General features: G+C 38.1%; 1 long non-coding RNA gene across 6 annotated transcripts in view; it reads right to left on the bottom strand.

Annotated features, from left to right (window-relative positions):
* LOC108351174 (uncharacterized) overlaps positions 1-19,180 on the bottom strand; it is a 28,897-nt gene extending 9,717 nt beyond the window's left edge. For 3 of the 6 annotated variants that reach the window (XR_010052434.1, XR_005505624.2, XR_005505622.2), the window contains exons 1-3: positions 19,044-19,180; positions 16,565-16,710; positions 15,408-15,534 (exon numbers count right to left, since the gene is read on the bottom strand). This is a non-coding gene — a long non-coding RNA (uncharacterized LOC108351174). Of the gene's footprint in view, positions 1-395; positions 650-15,407; positions 15,535-16,564; positions 16,711-17,285; positions 17,735-19,043 lie in introns of those variants that run through there. The other 3 variants (XR_005505626.2, XR_010052433.1, XR_005505623.2) reach the window with 3 other exon arrangements.
* Positions 19,181-24,398: the final 5,218 nt, after the last annotated feature.

Raw genomic sequence — 24,398 nt, 5'->3', positions numbered from 1 at the left:
ACTGTTTAAGGGGATAACATTCGAAATGTAAATAAGAAAAATATTCAATAAAACTAAAAAAATTAATCCTATCTGTAATGTTAAAATAAAAATATTATGAAGAAAACATGTATTGGTAGCTAATTCTTCAGTTATAGAGAGCTTTTGATAAGTGTTATTTGCTTTCTTTATTTTGATTGGACTTCATTGATATAATTACTCATAGCAGTATCCACCATATATAATAAAACATGTATATAAATGAGGCTATAATTATAGTTATCACTACAAAATGGTCAATGATCAGTCGATTTTAGAATTCTGTTTGAGTGACGTAACCTGCTAACACACCATTTAGAGAAATAAGTTTTATACCCACAGAGAGTTGAAAGCAACAATGACAACAGTGACAACTATGATTTATCAACATTTAGTAAACATTTCTAAACAGCACTCTCATGATTAATACCATGGCTTTGTTGGGTGTGATCTCAAGTTACATCATGTAATTATTGAGTTAAGGATCAGTTTACAGATGAGAAGCAAAGTTTTAAAGGAATAAGAAACTTGTTGCTTCAATGTCCTGCAAATAAAATTTAACTCTGGCAATACAACTCCATATATGTATTCATGGTTAACTCAGTGGCTGGCATGTAGCAGCAATTCAATTCTGCAATTAAACACAGAAGAAATTCATTAATTAATTGATTACCAATACACCATAAAAACCTACGCTGATTCTGAAGAACCTATTAATTAAACTTCTTGGAACTTACTTGAGTTTTCCTTATCTCCTCCTTTCTTATTTAGTACCCTTACATTACTTTATTGAGACAGGATATTATGCATAGCCCAGTCTTGCCCTGAATTTACTTTATAATCAAGACTGAAGTGGAACCTCCAACCCTTCTGCTTTCAGCTCAGTGCTGACGTTATAGAGGTCGTCACCAGGCCTGGCTTCTACAGTGCTGAGGATCTTGTCAGAGCTTAAGCACTGGTCCCCTACCACACACACACACACAAATCAAAAGGTCCACAGTCCGTATTAATCCTCCATCAAAGTTTAATTGTTAGTATTACATGGAATATTAAAAACTTCTGAGAATACTATTAGCAACCCTCCTGGAGAGAACCAGGTTTTTGCCTTAACAGTAGAATGAAGTCAAGAGGATTCTAATGTCCACAAACAGGGGAGTCAGAAAGCATAGACCCCCTTCTTCAAAGGGACTGGGATTCATCACAAGTACACAGGAAATGATGACTTATGGTAAACTTCATTGATAAATATCAAAGCCATAATACAAAGAATCGATTCGAGTAAGAAATGCTTAATGGTTGTTTTTTTTTTTTTCCTCTCCTTCCAAGGGGAAGGTATGATGTATAGTAAGAAAAACTGCCGTTACTTCAAATATAAGAAGAGAGATAATAAAATCTCAGACGTTGGGGGATAACAAAATGAAGGTCAATCTCATAAGGAAACAAAACGTAAAATGAAACAACAAAAAAGAGTGTGTGTGGAAAGAGTAACCCTGAGATCTGTTGTTTTCAAAGTCCATGAGGAACATCTGCCCTTCCCATCAGAAAAAGTGGGGAAGAGGAAGTGGCACAAATGTGGGTTTTAGAACCCAAACTTCAAAAGGGCAATTCACTAATTTACACTTTAGGGGATGAATTTTCATGACTAAATGCCACTCAACGTCATACTTTATGATGTCTGTTCCTGCTACAACATGACATTTTATAAATAGCACACACACCTCGCCATTCTGCATTGTTCACATAGAAGCATGCCTGCTGTACACACTACTTCTTCCTTAATTCCTGCAACCCCTAACTACTGCAACGCCTTCATCAGTTAAGCACTATTAAAAAAAAAAGTCACAGCTTTTTTTCTCTTTTTCTCCCTAGGAAGGCTGTGAAAAAGCGAATTCTGTCTTGTAGACCATTGCTCTCCCAGTTTTCTTTCCTGAAGACTCATTAGTAAGCTCTGGGGAGGTTGCTTGCTGGCACTCCGAGCTCGCCCACAGCTCTGAGCCCCCGCCTTCTCTCTACTTGAGTTATGAATATCCTCCCATCAAGCATCGCCCAATCAGAATCTCTAATTTTGTTAACTGGATTTATTTGCAGACCCTGAAAAGTACGTGTCTCAGGGACGTAAAAGTCCATGAGAGGTTTCTGTGATCCTGACAGCTGATTCTTAAGAGAGCTGCTCTCGGGGAACAGAGGGCATGCAGACAGCAGAAAGGGGTCTGGAAGTGATCGTCTGCATTTATGCATAGTGTGTGGTAGTAGTTTGAGCTCAGTTTAGTACGTTTTATAAAGAGGCTCCCAGTTTCTGTAACTGACATTTATTTTTTTCTGCATGGCCAGCTGATAGGGCCAGGGAGGATATATGAATGACAGGAGCTAGTCCTTTCCATCAAAGGCTGAAAGTAGACCGCGCAGATCAGAGCATTATCCCATCACACAGAGTGATGGGTACTGGAGGAAGAGCAGAGATAAAGGGTCATGTGACTCCAGAGGGCAGGGGATTATTTCTCACTGGCTAAGGGCCAGTCATATTTCCTGAAAAAAACTGAAATATTTGACCTTTCCCCTTCCCTTTGTGCTGAAGCATGTAGGAGTATCCTCTACATCAAACACAGCGCTCGAGAGAACTGGTCAGTGGCTTCTGCCACTCTCAACCACATCTTTTTTTTCCTTTTTCTTTCTTTCTTCTTTTTTTTTTATAACAGTCACTCTCACTTTGTGACACATGATCCTAAGGATCTCAAAAAATTTAATCAATCACAGAAAATGATGTATTTGATAATTTTGAATTAAAGCTCTTATCTTCTTTGCATTGTCTAAAATTCCATTTATTGCATAATTACAGAAAGTTATTTTAAAAAACAGTGAATAAATACTATTTATTCTTGAACTCCTCTTCACTTTGACATTCTACTGTCCCCATTCCATTTTAAATGTAGTTTCTACAGGCCTCTACGAATACCACAGTGAATACAGAATGTTACATAAAACGTAAGGAACGTCATCTAGTTACTCGGACTTTTTTTAATCTTTCGTGTATATTCAGTTATATGATGTCTTAAATTTTCTATTGTTGTGAAGAGACACAATGACCGCAATAATTTTTTATAAAGGAAAACATTTACCTGCGACTTGCTTACAGTTCAGATATTTAGTTCATTGATATCGCAGTGGGAAACATGACAGTACACAGGCAAACACGGGCCTAGGGAGAAGCTGAGAGTTCCACCTCCAGATCTGCAAGGAGCAGGGCTTGAGACAGACACTGGGCTTGGCTTGAACACTTGAAATCCTAAAGCCCACCCCAGTTACATACTTCCTCCAAAAGGTCCACACCCACTCCAACAAGACCACACCTCCTGGTGCCATCTCCTAAGCATTTAAAGGAGCCTCTGGAGCCATTCTTATTCAAATCACTACACGCATCTATGCTGTAAAGTACCTGCATCTTTTTATGCTAAGATTTCTATACAGTAGAAGTAATTACCTTTATAATAGCCCTGACTCTAAATGTCAGGGTCACCTTTCCTGATTAGTTATTTTAAACCTGTCCAACAAGTATCGCTTAACTTAAAGTGAACAGTGTGACTTTTAATTTAAATTTACGACAATATTCTTGGGGAGGAAATTTGTTTCACTTGTAATAAAATACTATAGTTGTATAGAGTATGTGTGTACAATATATATAGGACGGTCTGCTAACATAACCTATTTAGGCAAAAACACTTGTATGATTACAAAAATTATGGGAAATGTCGCCCACAATGCAAACTTCCAGCGTATTTCTCCTTCATCAGCCTTTCTCCATCATTCTGCTCATGTGATGATGCGAGGAATATTCAGGCCCTTTTAGTCACGAGATTCTTTTTAACAGTGAAGGATAAATATAGGCAGCAATTTATTTCACAAGAGACAAATTAATCAATTTCTTGGTCTGCGTTGCGTAGAAAACCTATTTCCTATGAAAAGGTAACCTAGAGGGAGCTGAAACGTGCATTAAAAGTTAATTTTTCAACTGATAACATGAAATTTTCTTGCTCGTAAAAAATTTCCGTGACAACAAAAAGCAAAGATGTTTCTGGGTCTTCACGTAAACTCTAGAAGCAGCAGTGGTCCTCAGCTCCGTTTGGCTAAGAGCTGCTTGTCGAGCCTCCGAATTGTGATGACTTTTCAATCCCGAGCTTTCTTTCCTAGATTTATGCTTTTAAGAAGCAAGTAGGTGCATTCTATGAACCACATCAAGTAAGAACCATCCGTTCCTTTTACACAGGACATTTAAGCTCTATCAGGTTTGTCAGTTACTACACGGTGATTTTTCTGAAGTAACTGAAAGAGATTTCTTATAACCAAAGCCAATACGATGGTCAGCAAAACCAGGCTGAATGCCTTGCCAGTATTTTCTTTGGAGCTTATAATAACTACATCATTTCCCCTTTCCTTCAAACTCTTCCATGGACCCATTCTCACACCTGCAATTTCTTAAATAAGCCTTGGCAAAGAGTTAAGAAAAAGATGGATGAAGCAAAGAAGTGCAGGCCGACAGGAACCGGATGTAGATCTCTCCTGAGAGACACAGCCAGAATACAGCAAATACAGAGGCGAATGCCAGCAGCAAACCACTGAACTGAGAACGGGACCCCGTTGAAGGAATCAGAGAAAGAACTGGAAGAGCTTGAAGGAGCTTGAGACCCCATATGAACAACAATGCCAAGCAACCAGAGCTTCCAGGGACTAAGCCACTACCTAAAGACTATCCATGGACTGACCCTGGACTCTGACCTCATAGGTAGCAATGAATATCCTAGTAAGAGCACCAGTGGAAGGGGAAGCCCTTGGTACTGCCAAGGCTGGACCCCCAGTGAACGTGATTGTTGCGGGGAGGGCGGTAATGGGGGGAGGGGAACACCCATATAGAATGGGAGGGGGAGAGGTTAGGGAGATGTTGGCCAGGAAACCGGGAAAGGGAATAACAATCGAAATGTAAATAAGAAATACTCAAGTTAATAAAGATAAAAAAGAAATAATTAAGAACAAAAGAAAGTGGAGCAGGTACCTGTACATGTGGCTAAAGCAGCTCCGGAGTGTGGCAGAGGAGGTCAATTATTCAGATTGTTTGGTAGTCTAGATGCTACCAAACTGTAGAAACCTAAGTTGTTTGCACATTAATTTAGGGATACAAACAAGTGAAGATTGTGGACACACTCCTTCCGCCATTGCCTCACCTCCTCCCCTTCACAGGTACATAGCAGAATGCTTGAAGCTGGCTTGGCATGCTAGCACCTAGCTAACGTAACTGGTTCATGTAAACTTTGTCCAGATCATGTAGGTTATTCTTAGGCTGGCTTATACTTAGGTGTGACCATGCAGTGTTTTTGTTTTTGTTTTTGTTTTCTATTAGTGATAAATGACCCAAACAGTACACCATGAAGAATTCCTGTCTTGGAACTTAGCCTCGGGTGAACAGTTCTGTCTTTTTGTTCTCTATGAGCCCTGCTTTTGTTATACTACCCTGCCTCCAACCCCATCTTTCTTTTTCTCATAAGGAAAGGAATTTTCTCCACGATTCCAGGAAATCGCAGCTAAGCTGTCTGCATGTACAAATATGAAGGATAGGGGTAGTCATTAGAAGTAAAACAATTTAAGTTTTTTTCTTTGTTGCACTTTTAAAAGTTTATGGCATTATATTATAATACATATAATATCATTTTTGATATTATACCTAGGATTGAGCTACTTCATTTTGGTAGATTAATAAGACAGCAATGGCATAGCAAAAGTAACTTATGACAAATTGACAAATATACTCATGTAGATTATGAGTAGACGCTACATAATTTTCAAAAATATTTACACTTTTTCCCATAGTTTCTGTGGACAAGGTAAGGAAAGGTACAAAAGTACAGACACCATCAAAGTCACAGAATTAACCATGATAATGCTATTAGCTAGTCTCAGTCTCAAATTCTACCACTTTTCTCCAATATTGTGTTTTATCTTCAATCTTTTCTTTCAAATTTCAGTGTAGGAGCCAAACCTAGGACCACTTACAGTAACTAGTATTTATGAATCATCCATTCTCTTAACCAGGCAAACAATTCTGCAGTCTTTTTATGGTGTTCATATTTTTTGTTATTTAAAAAAGACCTTTTATGTTATAGATTACAGTATAATTGAATCACTTCCTTTTTCTCCTTTCCTACTTCCAAATCTAATAACCTCCCTGTTGTTGTAAAATTATAGTTTATGGCCTTCTTTTACTTAGAAATTAAAACTTTCCTCAACTCTTAGGATTACTAGTGGATTCTTGCCCAACACATTGGTTCACCATCTGTTGTTGTAAAATTATATTAAAATGGCTTTCTTTTACCCTGCTAAGTCCGGCACTACAGGGCCCCAAGATACCTGGTAGATATCTTGCCAGAAGCACACATCCCAACTGTGTGGCGGCCCAGTCTCTCTGCCACCACACTCTCTCCCAAACTCAATTCTCCACAAGAAAGAACACACAACACAACAACCTCTTACCCAATTGATAAGATATAATTACCTACCTAGATATACAAAGCCCTGTACACATCCATCCCTTAAGAACATTCATAACAACCTGTAAATACACAGAATCTTAACGTCAGCCACCATGTCCTCTCTGCAGCTTCTCTGCTGTCTCCTCCAGTTCCAGTCTCCTCTTCCCTCATTCTCCCGCCCATCCTGACATCCTTTCTTCTCATCGAGTGACAGGCCTCATTCTATCTTGTACCTGCCTCAACTGTACATCATCCCACACCTCCCCCTGGCCACTGCTCTGTTTCAATTCCGTGGTCTTTTTTCTCAATTGTTTGTTGTTATATACACATATGTATATAAATGCATGTTACTAAATGAATAAACAAATCCTGCTCAGACTCTGTTACTTTATGTGGATAATGCCATAGCAAATAATGATGATAATTTTTTAGGTGACTCAGCAGGTAAAGGAATTGATGCCACATCTTGATGACCCAAGTCTTATTTCTGGGACCTTCTTAGTGCTTAGGACAGTGTAGGATGATGTTACTATGTAGCAAGGCAGGTCCAGGGTAAGGCGGAACCTATCCTTAGATGAGAAGGTAGGGTGGGTGGGGAAATGTTGAAGAAGGAGAAAGGAGGAGGATAAGCTGGGGAAATCAAGATGGTGCATGATCCATATCTAGGTGGACTAGGTTAATTTTACCTTGTCTAGGTGGGTGGATTATAGCTTTATTAATTGGCAGTGAAATTATTATGTGGGTATATTGTAGATTGGGGACTTAACATATAAATCTGATTGATAAATTACAAGTTTCTAGAACTTTGATTTTTACCAGAGTACAGGGAATGTGAGCAAAGTTCCCAGTGGGCAGAGAGAAAGCCTGGAGAGCGCAGCTATAGAATGTCTGGGGCTAGAACAGCCTGTGGAACCAGATGTGTATGTCAGGTGTGGTAATAACTTGCCAAGGGGACATTGTGAGAAAGTGTCTGGCAGAGAGACAGCCTGAGCATGCAGCTCCCCGGATACACGCAGAGTGGGAAAACACAGATACCAGTAGCTGACAATCCATTTTTGATTTTACCGCAATGGGATAGAATCAAATCTGATGAGTTCACCTATCATCTCTACATATATGCCTAGAATGTGTGCATATCATGTATGTACACACACAGTTAAAACTGAAGCTTTAAAAAGCATCTATAGGCTGAAGTGGAAATTTCTGGTTTCTTTGGAGACTCAGTTGTGCCATGCGATATTTTTCTGGAAACTGAGTTATGAGAGGTCTTTTTTTTTTTTTGCTGAGAACAGACAAACCTGTTTTCCTGTAAGCTGTCTTATGAGAGGGCATATGATGATTTGCTGGAGTAGACTCTTGTGAGGTGCATGGTCTTTAGAAAGAATATAAATATATTTTTCACAGACAGTGAGGGGGTGCTCTTGCATTGGTTTATCTTGCAATGTTTTGCTAGTCTTCTCTGGTAAATTCCTAGAGAAAAACTTGCCAAATGACTTGTGGTACTCCAGCGCCTTCTTGCTGTTTCAATGGACTTGGGCCAGGCAGAGCCTGGTGGTTTCTTCTGGATTGACCTGCTGCTACTGACAAATGTTGGTGTTTGCCGATTGGACTGGGTTGCTGCTGCTGATTCGTATGTGGAATCTCCCCAAGGCGCTCCTGCTAAACATGTCCACATCTCCTATTTCCTGTTAACCTTCTCCCCTACTGTTGGCCACAGAACTAGAATGGAGGTTGAAGAATTGAAGAACTCTTATTAAAGAAGGTTTTGAAAAATTTAAGCCCGTGATAGACTAATTAGTTTTACAGTGCACTTGAAATTCCCAAATGCGTAATCTAGAGCTGATGTTTTCATTTTTCACCTGTGCACTGTTGCAGAACATGACACATTTTTTTTGTCCTCATTGGCGATATTAGCCTATGCCGCCTGGTTAAATCAGTGCTGCCAGGTGTCTCTATAGGGGGAGGGATGATCTCTCTGAATGTCCTCAATGATTGGTTAATAAGGAATTCTGTGGAAAGGCACTTTGAATCCATGTCAACATCCTATTTTTCTATTAATGTTTTTCTTCTCCATTTTAGCCTGATATTTTAGATATTTTTACCTGATCCCATATTTTTACCTGATGGTCGTATGGTAATGTCCCTTGTTATTTCACACTTAATGGTAATAAAGAAAATAAAGCTGCCAGGGAACAAGCTGAGTCCTAAAGGAGAAAGTAGAAGCTGAGTGGAACATCATCCTGCTGAAGTCAGCCAGCCTTGGAGGAGCAAGCAGAGAGGGTGGGACACCGGGCATGTCATCAGAGTTTACTCGGGGCTCCTGCTGGGCACACTTCCTTGAGGGATGCTTGGCCATTGATAATAATTCACATGTTGACCAGTTTTTCTCTTCTAATGCTTGTGTGGATACTTTGTCTATTTTTAAACAGTTACTCTTGATATTAAATTAAATTCCTTCTGTATTTTGACATTTGATACCCCCTTTCTGGCCTAGAGCTTATGAATCTTTCTCCTTACTGATTTTTTTCCCTAAACTTTCAGGAATGTTTCAGGTTTTTGCAATGTTATTCATACATTTCTGCTTTTGTTGCCTTCGATCTTACACCCAGGAAGCAATGATCGTATGCCCAGAACAATGCCACAAGTGTCTGTTCCATACAGTTTTATGTTTTATATTTATACTACAAATTGATGTTGAGTTATTCTTGTATTTGTTATGAGTTAGGATGCATTGGGATGTTCAGTTTTCCTAACATGAATTACTAGAGGCGATGTCTGTTCTCCATTCATTGTTGCGTGTTTGGAGCTTCTGCCAAACATTACTGCTAGAAATGGTCGCTGTGTCTCTTTTAATGCTTGAGTTCTTTTTATGTGTGAAAGGAGTTGTCACTGAAACCGTGCGATATACTGAAGTCATGTAATATGGTGCCTCCAGTCTTTGCTCTTTGGTTAGTCAAGGCCTTTTAATGGTTTCCCACAAATTCAAGATTGTCTTTGCAGCTCCGTAAGGAGGTAAGGAGTGCCGTTGTTGCTCACAGCCCTTCCCTGACCTGGAGAGCACCGCACGAGAAGGTTGTTCTCACTCTGCCTCCTTTCTTCCAGTCCTTGAACATGGGGATCTTCTTAGTAATGTATGCTATATCCACTTGTTTATTGATCTTTTAATATTCACTGGAAACCTCTTACCTATTGTGCTAGACTCATTCATAAATATTTAATATCTATTTTCAGTGAAATTTTTCTTCTCATCTCCTTTATAAGGACATACACTCTTACTGTATAGAAATAACATTGAACTTTGCATGTTAGAGTTGTACCCTGAAAGGTTAAGGAATTCATTCTCTTCCTAATAGGGGTGTGTGTGTGTGTGTGTGTGTGTGTGTGTGTGTGTGTGTGTGTGTATGGTCTGTCACATTTATACTTTCTACAGATGAATAAATACTATTTAATTCATTTCATATATATAAATTATTTCTTCAAGCTTTTTTTCTTATTGATGTGTAGGATTTGTAGTCAATTGATGATTAGAGATTATGAATATTTCCTATTGTTAGTTTCTCTCCTGTGCTTATTAAATAATGTATTTGAATAAACAAAAATAATGTTAATATACTTGTATTTATAATTTTTATTTATGGTTTATATTTCATAAACCATCAAAATATTTTTCTATTCCTTAAGAGACAAAGGTATTTTCTTTCTTTATAGTCTACTATTTACCTTTAGAGTATGTAATTATTTAAACTTATATTAGACATTGTGTGAATCAAGCATTGGAGATTTCATTTTGCTTTTACTAAGTGTTTCATTTAAGAAAAACTTAAAAATTATTCTCCAACTGACCTACCATTTCAATTATTTCAAATATCCAGTTTCTTACTGTATGCCTTTGTAGACTTTCTACTCTAATTGTTTATTAATATGTTCCTATACCAATATTCTGTATTAATTAAATCTCATTTATAAGATTTATTATGGTGCCAGTCATCTTTTTACTTCTTCAACAATGTTTTGATATTTTTCCTTAAATTAATTGTAAAAACAGCCTTTCAAATTTCATTAAAATCCCTGTGGTGATCTCTTCGATTTCTCTTTATACATACAGATAATTTTAATGGGATTTTCTATACTATAGATTGAAACTGATAATGAACATGCTATTTTTTATGTAGGCCATCTTTAATATCTTTCAAATAGTAATAAGTTTTTATGATTTTTCTCCATAAAATCATGAGCCTCTTTGTTTATACTTTATCTTGGGATTCTTTAATATCTGCTACCAATGGCAGACATCTACTTCAAATCCATTCACTGTTGCTGCTTCTGTACAGAAATGCAATTTATTTTTATATGTGTCTTATATACCTGCTGGTTGCTCATTAATTCTGATCATTTGCCTGCAGATTCTCTTATGGTTCTATGTAGGTTATGATAATAAAATCTGCAAATAATGACATTTGGTTTCTTTCACTCCAGAGTATGTACTTTTGATTATATCTTTTGAAAAACTATACAGGGAAGGAAGCATTTCTCATGATAGCGTGGAAAGCGTGAGAGCAGAGTTCTTTGCCTTGGGTTTGTGACTGAGATGAATGCCTTTATTATTGTGGTTTGGTTTAAGATCTTTAGAAACATTTCATCAGGAAAAGAAATTCTCTGTTAATAATTACGTAAAGATTTTAAATCATGAATTGATGTTGAATTCTGTTGTATGATTTTTATGCTATTGATATGGCAATTTGGGTTTTCACTTTTAATCTGTTTATATGATGATTGTCATTTTTACAATCTAAAGGCAATTCTATGTTCTCAAGATAAAACCAACATGGAGGTTGTGCATTCTGAGATTCAAATGTATCCCTAGTTTCAATGGTGAATATTTTGTTTGGGCATTTTGTGTTAATATGCATGAGGGATATTGGCTTGTGATTTTTCTCTGCAGTTCTATTCTTCTATCCATAGGTATCAGTATCAAATTAGACTTGAAATTATTAATGAGTTCTCAGTTCTTCTATTTTCAGTGCTCACAAAACCTTAATTTTCCTCTCAGTTTGATTATACTTTAGTCAGGTCTATTACTGTCAGTCTATGGCAGGCCCCCAAACACCTCACACACAAATTCCCAGAACCACGTTATATGTTACCACTGCACTCTTTTAAAACAGTTATCTTAGTTTCCGTGATATAGCAAACATTAATCATCAATAAGACTATAGAACATGAAATTTTCAGTTCATCTCTTTTTCTTTGTTCTTTTAGAACAAACTCTTGTTCTTCAAGAGTTTCTCATTCTCTATTCACTGTTTCTATTTGTTCTCTAATTAGTCTACCTCTTCCTTTTATCTTTACCATCCATGAGCTCATGAGATTCTCTCCTCTCTCTGTCTGTCTGTCTCTGTCTCTGTCTCTCTTCTCTGTCTTTCTGTCTGTCTCTGTCTCTCTCCTCTCTCTGTCTGTCTGTCTATCTGCTCCCTACAGCCCCCTCCCAACTTCAGAAAACTTGAATTCTTGAGTCCTATACTACTTCCTTTTTGTAGATCCCTTTAAGTGTTTAAACCTCATTTCTAAAAAGCAAGGGTAGAATAATGATGATTATTTACATATTAGAAAATAGCATTATTTTATTTTATTCTACTGAAAGTGTTTGTTACTTGAGAATGTCATACACACATACAACATATTTTGATCACAGCCCCCTCCAGCTTTTTTCCAATGCAGGGCTGCTTTCTACCTCCCAAATCCACATCCTTTTAAATTCATAACCTTTTAATAATAAATAAGCCTCTATGTCCAATTGGTGATTTCCTGATGCATATGCGCATAGGATCATCTACTGGAAAATGAGGACACTGTCAGTGGTCACGCCACTGGTGGTAAGAAAAAATGTACCATTTCCCTACCAGCAGGCAACAGCTCCTAAAGTAGGGGTGAGACTGCCTGAGCCCTCCTAATCCATGTTGGAATTGGTTGAGCTCAGCACTCTTATCCCCTGGCTTTTTCATTGTCCTTGCTGTTTCTGAGAACTTTGCTGAAACTTGGGTGACAGGGATTGATGCAAATATTCCATTTAGGACTCAGCACCCTGTCACTGTTCATTATAAGCACTTTTACTCTAGCATGAGTCTCTACACTGACTGCTGTCCAATTCCAAAAGAAGATTCTATGACCAAAGTTGAAAACAGCACAAACCTATGGACACAAATATAAGTCTTTAGAAGCCAGTTTGGTAACAACAAGACCATTTAACAAAGCAAAAGTAGCTTGGGGCCTGTGATCTCCCCAGAGGCTTTTGATCTAGTTTAAAGCATCTATCATCAATTCCCTCCTCTGGAGCAGGCTTCTTATCCAATCAGCAAGCAGCTGGTTTCCACCATACCAGTCATGCCACTATTGTACCAGTGGCCCCTTATTTCCCAGCTGTTGAATGTTACAACATACAGGGCCCAACCTTAGGTGAACCTTTGATATACTTTTTTTGTCTCTGTTAGATTGTTTCAGTTCTTCTGCCTCTGCTTCACAAATATTCTGTTCTCCCCTTAACCTATAAATTGCTGTCTTTCCATAAAAGATTTTATTTGACTTACTATGTTTTTTTTCATCTCCAGCATTTCAGATTCATTTTCCTTCAACATTTCTCTAACCTTGTTAAATCCTTTTTAAAGCCCTTCACTGTGTTTCCTGCTTATGCTTTTTGTGTCTTTGAACACACTTGTACTCATCTTTTTGCATTCTCTAAATTTCATCTAACAAACTTTCACCAGATGCTATCATTATAGAGGTAACAATTTTTGGAGAGTATGGTGTCTTGGTTTCTTGTGTTTCTAGTTTTGCTTCAGTAGAATATATACATCTGATGATATATTCTTTGGGTTTGTTGTTATTTATTTGCTTGTATAAAAGACACACTCACAGGAAGTAGAGACTGGGAGGGACTTGGGAAGAAGAAAGGAGGGGGAGAAGAAAGGGAACCATGATCAAGTATGGGAGGAGATGGGGATGATGTACAGAGGGTCAGGAAATTGAACAGAGCTGTGTAGCAATGGGGGATGGGGAACTTGGGGTAATCACCCAAAAGTCCCAAATACCAGGAAAGCAACAGGCTCCTAGGCCCAAAAAGGGGATGAGATTGGCTGAAATACCCAACAAAGGGGAGATAGAACCTGTAGAGACCATATCCATAGGTTAGGCAAGACCCCTGGTTGAAGGATGGGACCACCTACCCATCTCCAAATTTTTAACCCAGAAGGGTTTTTGTCTAAAAAATTATGGGGACAGAGAGTGGAGCAGAGACTGAAGGAAATGCCAGCCAGAGTTTACCCCACCTGGGGAGCCGTCCCATATACAGACACCAAATCCAGACATTATTACTGATGGTTACAAGACGTGTTTGCTGACAGGAACCTGATATAGTTGCCTCCTGAGAGGTTCTGCCAAAGCCTGATGAATACAGATGTAGAAACTTACAGACAACCATCTGACTGAGCACGGGGACCCTGACTTAGGGGAAGGACTGAAGGAGCCAAACGGATTTGCAACCCTGTAGAAGGAACAACAATATCAACCAACCAGACACACCTGAACTCCCAGGGACTAAACCACCAACCAAAGAGTACACACAGAGAGACCCATAGCTCCAGCTGCATAGGTAGCAAAGGATGGCCTTATTTTGCATCAGTGGGAGGACAGACCCTCGGTCCTGTGAAGGCTCAATGACCCACTGTAGGGGAATACCAGGGCAGTGAGGTGGGAGTGGGTGGGAGGCATCCTCATAGAACCAGGGGGAGGGGGAATGGGATGGGGACTTTCTGGAGGAGAAATCAGAAAATGGATAACATTTGAAATGTAAATAAATAAAATATTCTATAAAATTAATTGAAAAACAAAAACAAAAAAGAGAAAAATTTTCAGTTGAAATATTTGCAATGTTCAAATGGGAGTTGAATGTATGAGAGGTGACTGTATTTTAGAAAATAATCGCTTAGTCCAGCATCTTGGGATCCAAATGGACTATATCATTTACCAAGTAGAATACTGACTGGGAGAGCAGCAGTAACTCCTTGATATTATCATTGTACAGATCTCTTACCAGTAAATAACATTCATCTCTACGACTTCAACAGCTGCTGGAGAATAAACAATACAAAAACGTGTGGAGTGTGAGCTTGGAAGGCAGTAGGGTGGGGGGAGGATTAGAATTAAATACCAGTTAAAGTTTGTAAAAAAAAAAAATGAAGGGTGTAAATTGTGTGAGAGGGAATGATCAGGATAAGGTTAGTTTCATCTATTTTAGAGATTGCTAAGTCAACAGTGTGCTACAATTAAGAAGTAAAAAGGGGGAATAAGAATGAGAGGTAGAAGAAAATACTTAATATGTTATGTGTGGGTGGCCAGTAGAGTGAAGAATGTCATACTGTAAAGTGAGTGCAGAAAAAGAAACAGTCCTGTTACCCAGAGGAGCAGTATACAAACAAAAGCAGGGGCACCTAGGCCAGAGTGAAGATTACATCAGGAAATAAGTGGTGAGAAGGCTTTGGGAGTGAACTGCTGTTACAACGTCCTTTTGGTTCTAGTAGGTTCCAGTCAGTGCTAGGGATTGACCTTTGAGGTACCCTTGTTTTCTGTAGCCTCAGTGTACTTTAGTGATCGCCTATGGCAGCAAAGCTGGGGTCGGAGGAGTAGGGAGTGAGGGCGGTGGTGGAAGTCCACTCCTGTCAGTAACCCTTACCCCCTGTACTTCGCCATGACCTCGTCTAGTCTATCTGGAGTGACGCGTGCATTGTCTCCATTTATCACTTCAAGACAGAAGCTCATACTGTAGGATCAGCTGGCCTGGATCTCAGAGCAATCTTCCTGCCTTAGCCTAGGAATACTTACCCACGCGAATCACCGAGGTTGCCCAGCTACCAAGTATTATACAGGTGATGTGGACCGTAACTCTTCCTTTGTAACTTATTTTTCTTTCTCCAGAATATTTTAGGCTTTTTCTTTTATTTCAAGTTTTCTGAAATTTCAAGATGATATATCTTAGTGAATTTTTTATTGTTTAGTTTGATTTTTATTCATGATACTGGAGAAAGTTCCTTTCAAGGGAGAAACTCCAGTCTTAAAATTCTAAACAATATTCTAACTTATTCATTTTACAATTCTCTCTACTTTCTATTTTTTTTCAAAATATATTCTTTTTCACTTGAAGACAAACTCTCCTATAATAATTTTGTAGCACTGTGCTGTTTCTCCCCTTATCTTTGGTTGTTGCTCCTGCTCAAATAATTTCTAAGTTCTTAAGACTTGACTGAATTTCATTTTCTAACTAGTCTATTAAATTATTTCTAATATATTTTGTATTTGCAGTATTATTTCTTTTGCTGTAATTTTCAATTATTTTAGTATACTTTTTAATTTCTTACTAACATTATATTTAGTCTTTAGCTGATTGGTTATTTTTCAACTTTTCTATCAAATTACTTAGTTTTCTTTCTGGGACAATCTCACATACCACAGGCTGGCCTTGAACTCAGTGTAGAGTATCTGAGGTTAGCCTGGACATTTGCTCTTCTTGCCTTCATGTTCCTCCTACTGTTGTGCATTGTTAAGTATTAAATTGCTACTTCTTTTATGCCAGTGATCTCCTTAGGCAGTCTGCTTTTGTTGCCTACATTTGCACCTAAGGGTGAAACACAGTCACTGAGTGCTTAATGCAAACTCTGAGTGTAGGGTGTTTGATCAGAGACACTTAATGGAGGGTGGGGAGACAGAGGCTGTGTTATTCCACAGAGGAAACTAAGTGCTCAGAATTTACAAGCCATATCTCTGGCAGAGTAACTTAATTGTAAGCTAAGAACTGCAACATCCCGCTTGGATCCAGGTCTGACCTGTTTGAGGATAAAAGTAAGCAGAAAGCCACCTTGGCATTTTACGTAAGGCATACAGTTATTATGACAGACAAGAGTTGACAGCACAATCATGAAGAAACTTAGGGCACACCTTACAAATGTGTAGGCAAAGCCTCTTGCTTGATATTTTGCACATACCTAACAAATTCTGGAACAACATGCTTTCCTTTGCCTACTTTTACTTCTGTCCTCAAACCCTGAGTTGGGACCATTTTTACACTGGATCTGGTGGTCATGCTGTCGACTGTAATTCTTTCTTTCACTCATCAGAAAGAGGCTGCTGTCTGGAAAGTGCAGAGGAAGGTAACATGTTTACTGTGTTGTCCTGGGGCTTCTCACTTATCTTAATGTGGTAACTAACATGAGTCTCTTTCTTCTCCAACGAGAGAATCACTACATAGAGATTGTAGTTGAAAATATGATTTCTTTCTGGTACTTCAAATGTCTTATACATCCTTGAGAAAATAAGCTTGAGGGGGCTCATTTGAGCATCTCACTAGGGGGCTGCCATGTATATTAGCTCATTAGCCTCATTGTTTCTCTCCCCTTGAGATATATGCGTCAGACTGGGTTTAAATTGATCATTTCCTCCTCTAACTCAAACCAGGCTTAACTCTAATCACGTCTGGGCCATGCTATGGGCAACATAGAAAAATAGATATGAACAGTCGGTGTTTGCTGATACCTCTCTTGTATGAGGTACTATACCAAGTAAATTATATCCATTGTAAATGAAATAATTTTCAGATAATCCTAAGCAGATATCCCTCTTTTAACTTTCTAATTCCCCTATAATATGATGGCTGAACAGAAGCAGTGTCTCAGCATCTAAGCTGTTGGTTCAACTGCTCAAATATACCTTGTCTCTTTAACTCGATATTCCAGCTTCTGATTGCTGTGGCAAGGTCAATACAGGGTGAAAGACTATCCATTTGTACAGGTAACCTCTTGAGGATCCATTAATTTTTCCAATGTTCTTATGACTACTTTGGGATTACTTTGTCCTCTATGAAGGAAATGAACTTTAATTTCCTTGCCTGAGTATATAAAGACATTCTCATTCAATTAGAAAATCTGGCAGAGAATTAAAATGGTCTTTCAAACACATGTAAATACAGAGACACATATGCAGATACAATACATACATACACAACTGAATTTTCGTGATATTTCATGAATCTTTCACTTTTGAGAGAACAAAAGGAGACATCAGATTTTGACTGTGACCAAAGAAATAATTTCAATATTTTCTGTTTAAGAACAAAGTGTGTGGATGAGAGTCTCTGCTTAGCTTTATGCCAGGAAAAACCTAATAAAATAATCACCTTCTAGGTTTTTATATTAGTTTCAATGAACTATAGAACACTAAAGATTTCAGATCAGTAAGTTCTACTCATAAATATTGTCTAACTACTATATTCTACTTGTATTTTCAAGCCTTGATTGGGTATTGAGACTATGTATTGCTTGGGAAATGACCACATGTATATGTATGTACATATATCACCTATTGGGAGAAATGATTCTTTCCATAACCAGGATGGTTTTATTAGTAAAGTTTGGCTTTGGTTATTGAAAATCCAAGAACATGTTCTCATCAGGCATTATTTTGGCTCCAATTTGTGTCCTGTTATTTTACCCTGAACTGCTTTGAAGTTTGTTCAATAAAAGATAATTTACTGGGCCTACTTCTATTAAGCAGTAATTTCCTCAGAAATGAGACAACTAAGAGTGAAAAATTAAATTGATTATCATGGTTTTGTTTATTGTGTGGGTGGCAGCATAGAACATATGTAAGTGACATCTTGGCTTTTTTCTTTAACTTTGAGATAAATTTATGTGGCAACAAGTACCCTGAAAATGAACATACACACACATACATAAAATACAACGACATAAGCACAATGAAGATTTAAGTTACTTAAATCTCATATACAGGCATAAATGAAAGAGGAAGATGGCTCAGAGAAGATGGCTCAGTATGTAAGTACTTTCCATTCAAGCATTAGGACCTAGGTTTGGATTGCTATCACTCACATAAAATCCAGGCATATCAACATTTATCTGTAACTATAGAGTTGGTGTGCTGGAAAATTGTATAGAGGAGAGACAGGTCCCTGGAGCATGCTGGGCAGTCATTCTAGCACATCAGAAGTGCAGTTTCTGGGTGAGATCCTGTCCTAACATATAAAGGGTAGAGTAACAGAGGAAGACACCCTCAACAATCCCTGCTTTTCTTCCACAAGAACACAGAGGACACAGGAGCAATCCTACCAACATATGTACACATGAACACTAGACACATACACACATGTAGGAAAAAGGTCAAGGAGAATAATTTTAATTTTCTCATGAGATACGGGTTATACCTGCTAGGATCAGAGAAGCTTAAGTGATTAGTTTATTAGGACAAGTCTACAAGAGCCTTCTTTATATTGCCATAAAGTTTTACAGTATTTTAAATTTATTATTATTAATACCTCTGCAGTTAATCATTTAAGGTTTTCAAAGAAGAGAATATCCTTTTGCACAAAAGCCAAATTAACCTCAGATAAATAGCATTATATACACCTCATATTCAATTTAAGCTTCATGAAATTAATTTGTAAGCTATTACCATGATATGGCCACCAAGTTATAATACTTTTAAGTCCTGTTTTAAATCTTCAGTCTTTCCCATCTGTCAAAATGTTGTGGGCACTGGAAGATAAAGGCTCTGTTGCTATAGTAATCATTCCATTACCTAGGTGATAATGTGTGAGTGATGTCATCGACCTACCTCGTGGAACATTTTTAGTTTTAGTTACAGATAAGCAGACAGAAAACTGATCAGTGACACAGAATCAAGAAAGACAAAAGAATGCCACAATTTATAATAGGGGAGTTACAAAGTAAAATTCGAAGATGAATGCCTATAAAAGGATTTCACCAATTATTGTTGTGCTATTTCAGTCAATATTTTCATCATTTTCCAAAGCTACAAGAAGAGAGAACAGGTGCCATAGATAAAGACATTTAGGTGTTCCCCAGGAACCCACTTAAAATTTAGTTTCCCTTAATATTTCTTCAGTTGGAGAAAAAATGCTATGCACTTTCATCTTTTTCTGTGATTTGAAACAAAAATTTGCTCAAGCAAAAAGCTATATACAAAGGGAAATGGAGAGGAAAGAAACAGAAAATGCAGGTGAATGTATATCAGAAACTATCAGAAAGCAGGTCACAGGTTACTGTTCAGAATACGATGAAAGAGACTCAAAGAGAAAAGTAGACAGAGAGGAGGACAGATGTGAGTTTCAAAAGTTGTTCAAGCTTCAATGGGACTTGTCAGGAGGTGACTGCACTGTGGCCATTGCTCTTTCAGCTCATCTAAGGACTTTTAGATGTTGTCACAGACATAGAGCAAGCCACCTGTTAGGCTTACCAAATAGCTAAGATTGTAAAACTGTTCCCAAGGGACACAAAGTTTTTCTGATCTGTTTGGATAAAACCAGCTTTGAGCTATGAGGACTCTTAACTATCCACGCTCCAGTGTCCAAGGGAAAATTACCACCCACAGAAGAGAAGCTCTACGCCTCCAGGAATGTAGGAAAGTGATTCTACACAGGCTTCCTTTACTCTGTCCTCTTATTCTGGTGTCCTCTCCTATACTTTAGACTATTTTACTCTCTCATGCAATAATGTGGAGTTGAAGGGAACATTGTTGAGTTTGGAAACATAATAAATCTATTTTCTAGTAAGGCAAAGGACTTAGAAAATGTTTGCCTTTTGTTGGCCTCATAGTGTTCAAAATGCCACATTACATAATTTAAATTTATGGAGAATAAGTCTTAAATGTTCTTAGCAATATACACAAAAGCACACCCACGCAAAGTAACTACATTAGGTAGCGTTGTCTCAACGAACAGAGCCAATAGAATGTGTACGCGTGCAATATATATATATATATATATATATATATATATATATATATATTAAAAAAGGAAGTACTAGATTAGCTTACATCATCAATACTGAATAGTCCAAAAATAGGCACATGCCTACTGAAGAGGCAGGAAACCTGGTGATTCTCAGTCCACAAATTTGGGTCTTTCAGAGTTCCAATCCAGTGTTGAAGATCTGGAGGACTCCTGGAGAATCAATGTTCACTGCGCTCTGGAAGGCTGGAAGTGAAGGAAAGCCAACTGTTTTCTTCTAACTGCTTTTTAACTCAGCAACAAATCAGAAGGTGTGACCTTGAGGATTGTGCTTCCACTTCAGTTATTCCTCTCCACAGGTATACCCAGAGGGCCGTATCACTTGATCACTTGAGTTTCAGCTCTTGTCAAGATGGCAATAGACCTAACCATCACAAATATGATGGTCTGTCAACTTATTATGCTAAGCATTTCGCGTGTATAATTTCAAATTATTAATACACATCATTAGTGCATATATACTAATATATATTAGTATTTGCCAATTACTGCTCAAAGGAAAAATGGAAAAAATTCTCCTCTGAAGCATAATAAATCATTTAATTGTAAAATATAAATCCAAGTCTTGAGCCCCTAGTAATACCTGCTAGCCTTTCAGTCTCAGACTGCAGCTTGAGACAACTCATAATATATACAGGTGAAATGTTTTATTTTGGGCAAGGTGACATGATTCATTTTGTGAAATACAATTATATAAATCCAAGAGAATTTACCATGTTAGTTTTATTGATAACTGAATTTCATAACATCAACAAGTAAAGAACCAATTTCCCTCCAGAACTCATATAGAAGAATCTAGATACCATAATATTTAGGCAGCAGATACAGGACAAACTTGGGAAACAGAAAATCCCGGAAAACCCATGGATCAGGCTGTTGGTTTTGCTAGTGTGCACGACTTGGATAATTCCCCAAAAGTGTTGTGCTTACATGCAGTGAACATTGCCCTCCACTGACAACAACAAGCATGAGGAAGAAGAGAAACCAGGACATCAGAAGCTCAGGTAGGAACCAACAGCTATGGGGACATCACCTCACTCTGTGAAAACTGTGAATCAACCCATTTTACCCAGAGCTAATGTGGCAGCCACTACTTGGTTAATAATCATCTTTTACTCAACACATAGAATCACTTAGCTTGTTCTTGGTATGCAGTTCATGGCTTAACCTTGTACTCGAGGAGTTTTTGCAAGAAAAATGTGGTGTGAAGAGTATTGCTTTACAAAGCTTATTGGCTTCATATTCTAACATATTCTTTTTTTCCCAAGTGATGGGAAAGATATATTCAAGGCTGAAATCTAAATATCCAAACCCCCAAATAATGTGTCATACTGAACCACTACCATCATAAATCAAACTCATTAGCAGCATCCAATGAAGCTTATCTACCTCACATCACCAGGGAGGCTGTAGCTAGCAGGACCTTTGAGAATAGAATTTTCTGTAGATACCATCATTAGAACACAGTAAAGGATCCCTCCTCAGAACAGCTTGCAGCAGTGCTTCTGAATCATAATTACAGAAATGATTACAGTAGCAAATATTAAAAACAGGGTAGTTATGCATAATTTCTACAACACGCAATCCAATTTACCAGCAGTAAAAACAGTAATAAAAGCGTTGCCCAGTGATGGGACAAAGCAATTTTCACTCAAGATGCCTAAAAATAACCTAAGTTTCCCTACAGCCGAAATCATTGTTAACATGGTTTGTTTAGCCTCCTGCTTGAGGGAGCTTAATCAAGACCTAGGCTGATAACCATGTTAGCTAACATACAATTCTAATGGGCTTTTCAGAGAAAATAATAAGAATTTTAGATTCCCTGAAAAGCTACAGCTCTGGTTAATATTGTTCATGGATGGTAATAAAATCTTGGAAGTAAGGCTCTGCTTGCTCAGCCGGACAACAAATTATTAGTATAAAGTTAGCAGTCTCATTCCTTCAACACGCATTTCCTGGACTCTGTGCAGCTCTTCACTCAAGTTATATAAAAAGAAAGAAAACATTACTAGATGTAAGAAGAAAGAAAGTTCATTGTGCAGGACCTTTCCCAGATAAGACTGGCTTATTTGTTTGAAAAAGCACTTGACGCAAGCTGTTCACTAATCTCTTTGCATGACTTCACAATCTTGCCACTGAAATCAGCAGGTCTGAGCACAGAGTCTGAGCATACGCCCTTTAAAGCTCCCAAGGGTCAGGACTGAGCCACTGACACAAAGCACATGGGTGAACACACATCGAGAGAATGTGCCAATTGAATAGCTGGTGGCCTGGAGGAAAAAACAGCTGTTTCTTTGCTGTGTGACTTTGGATATGAGCTACACACTCTGGGCCTCCTTCTGTACCACTGAGAAATGGAAGTGATGGATTACATGTATAATAATTCCTGAACTATTTTCTGTGCTAAATTACACCAGGACATAGCAACATCAATACTAAGAGCACTACACACTGCCCACTTAGAGACACACTGAGATATTGTCCCCAAAGCCAGGTGAAGCCAGGAAATTTTATTTTTAAAACATTTTTAAGTCATAAAACTAATTTTAGGTGGAAGAATAACAAGAATATGTTTGCCATTGTGGTCTGATCAAAACTCATGAGATACACAATGGCAAACAAATGCAGGCATTAGTTGTTAAATATTGAACGCCAATTAAAAGACTTCTTGGAGAAATACAAATTCTAGATCTGAGGACAGGGTGATAGAGGGTCTCACTATGTAGCCCAGGTTGCCCTGGAACTCATATCCCTCCTGTTTCAGCCTTCCAAGTGTCATTTTATACAGTTAAAATGTAAGAAAAAATTAAAACCAAATACATGGCAGGTCAAAGCAAGAATGAAGCATCCTAAGGGAATTTCAACATCAAGGACAAATTGTGTGTGTGTGTGTGTGTGTGTGTGTGTGTGTGTGTGCACGCGTGCGCATGCATGCGCGCACGCGCGTATGTGTGTGTATGCATACACATGCACATACACATATACATATGAAGTGGTTGGATGGTAATTCAGAGTAAAATGAATAGCCACTGTGGAGTGGAAGTTTGTGTAAGCCCACCTGGAATTAGACATGAGGCTTCTGGGATAAATAAGGTCTTTGTGATAAATTAATAAGTCAGGTAGGTGGAGGTTTTATGAATGAAAAAAGTGCCCCAGATGATTCCTTTCTTTTTTGTAGTACATGAGTATAGGGTGTGTCTATGAACTGGAGGTTGGGCTTCTATGGATGCAGAGTCTATCTGTACCATTACTACGTTCTTGGATTCTTAAACTGTGTAACTGTGAGAAAGAAACTATCATGGTTATAATTAAATCAGCTTACCGTATCTTGTTTTATCACTTTGGGTGGCAAAAGACAGTATGTGTGAGCTTCTCTGGATATATTTGTTTAACTAGGTGGGAGAAGAGACTTGTGTAACGCACTCTGATTAAGTCCGACCAACTGATAGAGACATTTCCTCATTCAGGACATTCAGTACAGCATCCCTCGCACTGGGTAGAGGTTCAAATTAGTCAGTGATTCAAAAGCATGGAGTAACAAAGAATTTACAACTTTTTTTTTGTTCTTTTTTTCGGAGCTGGGGACCGAACCCAGGGTCTTGTGCTTCCTAGGCAAGCGCTCTACCACTGAGCTAAATCCCCAACCCCAGAATTTACAACTTTTAAAAGCCCCTTCACAGTGTTCAATTGTGGCAACTATCCCCCTAACCAAATAATCCCACTTAACACTTGTAGAGCTAAGACACACTGTTACACAGCTTCTGGAAAGAAGCCAGGGCACTTCATCTCCGTGGTCTTCATCCTGTAAACTCAGAACTCTAGTCCAACCATGAGAGAAGCATCAGTCAAGTCCAAGTAAAGGAACATTCTAGAAAATATTTGTTTAAGACTCAAAATGGCCAAATCCAAGGAAAGTAGTGATGCATCATGGGATCCTGATGGTAGATAGCATCAGAAAAAGGACAGTCATGAAGAAACAAGGTCTAAAGGTGTACAGT

This window comes from Rattus norvegicus, chromosome 6 (genome assembly GCF_036323735.1).
Source record: "Rattus norvegicus strain BN/NHsdMcwi chromosome 6, GRCr8, whole genome shotgun sequence".
Taxonomy (NCBI): Eukaryota; Metazoa; Chordata; class Mammalia; order Rodentia; family Muridae; genus Rattus; species Rattus norvegicus.
The sequence above is the reverse complement of the archived record's forward strand: the minus strand, read 5'-3'. Positions and strand labels throughout refer to the sequence as shown.